General features: G+C 29.6%; 1 protein-coding gene and 1 long non-coding RNA gene across 4 annotated transcripts in view; one reads left to right on the top strand and one right to left on the bottom strand.

Moving 5' to 3' along the window:
- The window catches only part of LOC102677460 (nuclear receptor corepressor 2-like), a 33,635-nt gene that overhangs the window by 18,498 nt on the left and 7,550 nt on the right, over positions 1-7,587 (top strand). The gene's annotated exons all lie outside the window — the stretch shown is intronic.
- Positions 4,445-6,000, bottom strand: LOC116186788. The gene is made up of 3 exons (XR_004151807.1): positions 5,894-6,000; positions 5,501-5,668; positions 4,445-4,747 (listed from the first exon to the last, which is right to left on the bottom strand). It is a non-coding gene; the product is annotated as an uncharacterized LOC116186788 (long non-coding RNA).

Here is a 7,587-nt window from a genome sequence, read left to right as displayed (position 1 = left end):
AAAAAAAAAATGAAACAAGGTGTTGAATTATTAATTAAATGTGATACTGGAAATTTGTTATTTTGAATGTTAGGTTATGTATATAATACAAGAGGTTAGGTTATGTATATCTTTTAAGAATCTTTTTTCATAGAGGTTTCTAATTACTTTTATGAAATTTTGGGATTTCTAAATTAAAGTTTTTGTCATTGATATTATCGTAATATCGTAGAGATTAGTTCTTTCTCTCGGAAGAAAAAAATTCTCAATAGGAAAATTTTATATATCCTATCCCGTTATTGACTTTCAAAAATTTCCTTCTTCATACTACCAAATCCATCTTGTAGCTTTCGTGAAAACATCCACGGCGCATCCTTTCGTGTTTCCACGAGCTGTTAGTTAAATTGTCGCCGGGACAGGGACAAAGTACATGGAAACTGATCGCCGCCTCAATTGGCAGAATCGAAATTCACCACGGTGGAAAGGAAGGAGATAGCCCTTCGGGCTCGCAACGTATAATCGGGAGCAGAAGTGTACACATTGGAGAGGTCGGTATCGCTCTCCCCGGATCCCGGGGAGACGAGAAAGAACGCTCTCGCGGTTTAATGCTCCGAGCTCGGTCGAGACAAGCTGAGCAAACACTTTTCGCGATATTACCAGGATCCGTACGGGCTTTCTGCGGCTTCTCTTCACCGCTTCCCCCACTACTCATTCTCTTTCTCCCTCTCTCTATCCCGAACATGTTCGGTTCACTTGCTTTATCTCTTTTGCTCTGTGTCTCCCGTAGATACGCTCCTTCACTTGTAATGAAATAAATACTCACCTGCTCAGAAATTCACTTATTCTTTCTTTGCGTTTCATCGACCCATATGGTGCCTTATTCGATCCCCTACGGAATCTAATTTTAATTGGATGGTGTATATAATTGGCAAAGCAATTGAATTTATATCCCGATTGTGATGGGATTTGTGGAGATTTTTAACAGGATGGTGGGTTTTGCATTGGGAGGAAGGGAGATGATTGGTGTTGATTTTGATCGTGACGAATATAGCGGTTGATATTTGTAAATATATTGTGTGGGTGATATAATTTAATTGTAGAAGATTAATATTGTTGATTGAAGCTTTGATAAAATATGGAAAAATTTAAATAATTGACTTTTTGTCCTCTGATCTTTTCATTTTCATTCATTTTTTTTTAAATTCTTGAGTGATGCTTGAGATTTAAAATAAAAAAGATGTGTAATTTAAAATCGTTTTTAAATAATTATAAAACTGATAATAATTGTTAGATTAATTGATTGCTTTAACTAGATTTGTATTCTCGAATATCATTATATCGATTAAAGAATAAAGATTAAAGAATTAATCGAATACTTGAAAAGAATACATTTAAAATTCAAAATGTTAAGAATCTATATTTCATTTTGTTTTATAAATATCTATATTATAGCGTAACAAATAGTAATTAAATATTTTTAAAAACAAAGTCCGATATATTGGAAACTTTTCTATAGGAAATCATCGCAATACGATTTTAAAGCGTGAATCAGAACACAAACGAAATCAGTCCATCGCTCCCTATTCAAAGATAATCATCTATCGAACGTTGACAAAGTATCCTATCTATCCATTTGGAACATTCGTTCACAGAGAAAAATATCCACTAATGATGTATCCCCAATATATATATATATATATATATATATATATAAACGAAAATTATCTGCAAATACACGTGTTTCCTGTCTACACGGATAATTTGTAATCGTAGCAGCCAGTGGCCATAGCAAATGGGTGGGAAAATTAAATGGCCGGGTGGGAAACGGTGATCTCTCTTGGTGTTGGTAGTTAGTTACATTGGTTAGAGAGTTTGGTATGGAGGGGGTAGTAACATTTTGATACAGAGTGAGTGAGAAAAAGAGAGTGAACGAGAGAGTGAGAAAGATGGATAGATGAAGTGGTGGGAGGTAGTAGCTCATCGTCAGTTCGAAAGGCCGTTGGTAGGCGCGCGCATACACTTGGCGCGAGCTAATTAGCGTCTTGATTTACTTAATCCCAATTAATGCCTTTAGCTGCAGAGCAACACACAGTCGTCGCGTTCCTGTGTGCATTAGACAGTTGGTAAAGAGAGAGAGGTGGAGAGGCAAGAAGAGAGGGAAGGAGAGAGAATGTGGTTGAATTCGACAGGAGAGGCATGGCCGCGTTTTCGTTGTGCAAATAATGGATTATCTACGTATGGGTACACATCGTGCACGGTTAATATAGTCTTCCGCGTGTGCTCTACTTGCCTGTAAGCATGTAAATATACATATATATGTCTGGTCTGAAAATATGTATATATATATATGATATAATCGTGTATAAAATGTTACTTAATGCATGAGAGATAAATTTGAGATTGAAAAATTAATAATTTGGATGTTTTAAAAGAATGAGATATTTATTCGGTTGTGAAAATTCGTCTGAATTCGTTTTTGTTTAGGATTTTATGATGGATAAAAAATATTTTATTCTATTTTATTATTAAAATTTTTTTTATCAAATATTGCTTATATAGCATAAACAAACATATCCTAAAACGCTTCTTCAGATATATGAATTCAATTAAAATTTACTAGAATTAATTAATAATAAGAAAATTTTGTTTCAATATTATTTTAGAAATGTTCTAATAATTATTCGAATTTCTATATTTGATTCATAAATTAATAATATTAATTGAGAAATTATAAATTATCGATTATTTCTGTAATTAAATTAATTTTTCATAACATTATTTTTATGTGATACCATTTTAACTCTTCGTCTTTATCAATTTTTCCGGATCGAAATTTCGAAATTCAATTTAAAAGAAAGCGATATTTTCCAAGGTCTCTCGAATAAAAATAAAAAAAAGAAGAAAGGGAAATTTAAAAAATTTCATTTTCTTTCTGTGTTTGACACAATGCGTGTTCGATGAACATAGATTCATTTAATGAAGAAGTATGGAAATTAAAACGAATAACCGAAAGGGGTTAAGGTAAGGGGGAAGGGGGAAGATAGATAGATTTCTCCTGTACGAGCCAACATTTCGAGGCATCGAAACGACGCGTTTTTTTATTTACGTATTTATGAGATTACATAACGGTACGGTTTCGACAAAAATGATTAAAAGCAAATATGTACGGTAGGGTTTTTCGTGATCCGGCGAATACGAGGACAAGGAATCTCGTCGAACGTGTATAATAATACAACGATACAAACCAAGTCAAATCAATCGTAATATTACGGCAGATAACGAGAAATTCATTTTTCTATAATTCAATATATAGGATACATTTCCCTCCTGCTCATCCCTCTCCATCTCGATTCAACTGTATTTTTCATTAAAACGAAACGTTATACATATGCATATAACGGAAAATACGTAAAACGTAACGCGATAATGGAAATTACTACGTCGAATTATTTTATTCCTGTTATGAATATCGATGAATATTATTCTCGTGGTTTTTGGCCATGGAATAAAATCTTTGGAATTGGGGAACTTTATGGAATGGGGTCTACGTGTAAATATATGTGTACACATGTATACGCATATATCCGTGTACATATATCCAGAATGATTCGATTACCGATGTTTGGCCATGTGTGTTCAGTGCAGCACATTTTAATGATGTGCAAACGCTGCTCTTGCAGAATTTATCGTAAACAAAAATTCGTTAGAATCGATAGAGGGAAGAGCGTTTTCGAAAGAATTTTCTTTTCATTAAATTACACTCTATCTCTTTTAACAAAATCGTTGTATAATCGTTGTATAATAATCGAACGAAGAATTTCAATCATTTTAACAAAGTTAGTTTTTCAAAAGCAATCAATAGATAATTCATATCTAATAATTAATAGAATGAATGGCACGGAAAAGAATCTATTAATAATCTTCAAACACTTTTAAATTACCCATTTTAATTTTCCATTCTTGCTCGCGAAATGAATCTTGCAAGATTAAAAAAACTCACTCTGAATTTTTATTCTAATTATTCCAATTGTGATATTGGATTTATGATTGGATGATTAAAAGTTTTATTCATTATATTTTTTATTTTTAATCAAGAAAATATTTATTGAATGAAACAATTTGTTGAATTAATTATTTTAATAGATAGTCAATAATCATTCATATAGATTAGGTAATTAGAAATAAAACCGAAATAAATCTACTTATCAAAATTTTGTAAAAATCGTATAATTTTTTGAATCAAATAAAACAATGCTAAATAAAAGAAAATCACTTGATTCGTTCGTTCCGATTGATTAACTTTCTAATTATACTCGTCAAACATTCAAACAGCGTAAAATGAAGAAAAAATTTATCTTCTTTCGTTTTTACAATTCTATCAACGAATTGCGTGTAATATTAAACTAATATTAAAACTAATATTAATATTATGAATAAAAATGAAATGGAACATTATCTTTGTTGTTAATAAACTCCTGTTTATTTCATTTAGTTCATATACAAAGACCATTTGCTTAAGCCAGGTTAATCGAGCTTTCTTTCTATGCTTAATTCCCAGACATAATGAATAAACGGGCGATATTCTCTGTTTGCTCGACGCATAATACGCAGATACACGTGAACGATTAAAATCAAAGAGAATATTTTATTAACACCAGAGCCGGCGGATGCACGTAGGGGACACGTGTAATAATGCTCACTTGTTGGTTTAACCCATTAGTCGACCCTTGCATGCTTGTTCACATTTGAATCATCGATACGCGCACGGCTACAAGATAGAAAAAAAATTAAATACATTGTTTAGTATATTCTATACAATTATTTTATCTCAATAAGTAATCAAATAATTCTAATTTCTTTGTCGGATTTAACATTAATTGATATTAGGATATTAAAGTTTTAAGCAGAGGATGAATCATGAGGTTAAATATTTCATTTTGTTTAAATTATTTTAATAAGTAAAAATAATTAATAAAATTGTTCAATATTGATTTTAGTATTTTTGTGCATCTATTAAATTTTTTAAACGTGATCCAATATAACTTTCATTATTAATATAACTTCATTATTAGAATAGAATAGATTATTAGAAAGTTGAAATACATCTGATGTATACTGTACAGTTCATTTTATATTAATTTTTTTGTAAATTGTAATTCGATGATCAATTAATTTTGATTTGAAAATTTTTATCGTGATTCATATTCATGAAAAAATCTTTCACTATGATCCATCCTCGTTGATTCAATAATTAATTAAATTTCTCATAATGAATTTCGATCGAAAATCATTGATCGATTTAAAGAGAATTATGGAGAATAAAAGAATTACATGCGTGGATGGAGCTAAAGGTGAATAAATAAAATAGGGAGGAAGAAAGGAAAGGGAAAGGTGTATGGAACTAGTTCTCTCGTGATACCCTTTATGAAATATTCAAGGTATACTCCTTGTCATTATTCTGTTTCGAGCCAGCTTAATTAGCACGTAGCTAATATTTCTCCCTTACCAGAGAGTACCATACCTTTTCCTCTCTCACCACTTTTATTTCGTCTCTTTCTTTCTGTTTCTCTGCTTCTCACACTGTTTCTCTTTCTATCTCACTCTCCCCTTCTTTTTGACTTATCGTTTGAACAAGCTCGACGACATTCTTCCGATTGTAATAGTCTTTGTTTCGCGGCCTTGAATGCTCCTACGCAGAATAAAAATAGTTTTACGGGAAATGTTAGATATCCAAGAGATATAAATTTCCTCTATGAAAATTATTGCAGCGTGTATTTTTTTTCATCGCGTCTATTCTTGATAATTATTTTGAATTTGTCTCGAATAGTTATAGATATCATAATTGTTTGGAGGAATAATAATTAAAGTTTGAATTAATTATAAAATAATTTCAATATTAGTATTAAATACTTACATATTGCCTATAGTTGTCGTTGTTTACTTCGGTAATATATTATAATTTTTATTTTATTAATATTTTATTAAGAAATAAAAATATATTTCATTAAAAATTTATATTGTTATATTGAAAATAATGATAATATTAAAAACTTTACAAATATGACTGTTTTCTCTTTTCTTCAATTTAAGTTGTTGAATCAAGTCACTTGTGAGCCTCATGGCGCCACTGGTAATTATAATGCTGATTGACTTCCATGGCATTCAATTGCTAACCTTCGATGGATGTACTACTTTCCATGGATGTACCGCGACATTTATAATAAGTAATATTTCATTTTTATCTTTCATTCTATATTTTTGATTTTTTATGACTTAAGGGTACCATTTGAAATTCAAAGATAACCTACAAATATAATATATACTAAAAAAGTAATACAACAACTCTAACCTATAATTGTGATGCAATTTGTGTGATTTTCATCACACAAAAATATATCCCAATGCAATATTAAATATTATAACAATTAGCTACGATTTTGCAATCGTTCAAAGTGATCTGCACGCCTTTGATATATTGGACTACGATGATACATGCACTAATCTCTGGAGGCCTGTCACACACTATACTCGTACCTTTCGAAACATGGCGAAAATTATTGTTGACGCAGGACTACCGATGTTACTGTATCGGCCGGATATAGCCAACGGAAGAGACGAGAGGAAGAATTATCTACCGAGCAATCATATAAATGCCATACGAGGAATATTCGCGACACTGATTGGCAGTTATTCCCTTGTGCTGGAGAAATTGCTTCTCATAATTTAACATTGCATATACGATACAATGGATAATTTTACAAATACTTGAATAGAATTGATCGGATAATGGCCTCGATCCTTATTAAAAATCATGAATTAAATCCTTATCTTTGTTATTTATTTATTTATTTATTTATTTATTCGTTGTATAAAGTGAAAATTTGCATTTATTATGAAAGAAAATTTAATCTTTAATGTGATTAAGAAATTTAAAAGATTCGTATATCTAAAAAAATCATCTTATAAATTATTAAATTTATGAGGAGAAATGATAATAGAGAAAAATACAAGTAAAATAATTTTTAAAGTCATAAATTAGTTTATTAATATAGCTTTAATTGTCTGTTATATCAAACACTCTATTGATTTATTTGATTGATGTAAATAACACAAAACTAACAAGACGTTCATCTCATACTAGAAATTAATAATTATTGTGAATATTGTATGATTTACAAATTGATTAATTACATCATATATGCAATGAAGAAATATAAAAATTTCTCAAATAAACGACACCATTAAAGATTAAACATTTTGGATTATTATTAAATTATTTTAATATAATTGTTTTCTTTACAAAATAAAATATAAAATAAATAAATAAAAATAAAATATAATATTAGTAAGTAAGTTTCTAACTATAATTTAATTATTTATTCATTCATTATTCCAATTTCAATTTAAAAATAAACTTTCTACAAAATTTTGATTAAATATATCTATTAACAATTAATATTCTAATGTTTCCTATTCCAGATAATAAATCAATTTTCCAACTTTTTCATACTATTGAAATCAAAATTAAATTAGCATAAGTTAAGAACCAGAGATTTTTAGATTATTACTAAAAAAAAAAACATTTTTAAACTTTTTTTGCTCTGTAAA

This window comes from Apis dorsata, unplaced genomic scaffold (assembly GCF_000469605.1).
Source record: "Apis dorsata unplaced genomic scaffold, Apis dorsata 1.3 scaffold_56, whole genome shotgun sequence".
NCBI classification, from domain to species: Eukaryota; Metazoa; Arthropoda; class Insecta; order Hymenoptera; family Apidae; genus Apis; species Apis dorsata.
The sequence above is the reverse complement of the archived record's forward strand: the minus strand, read 5'-3'. Positions and strand labels throughout refer to the sequence as shown.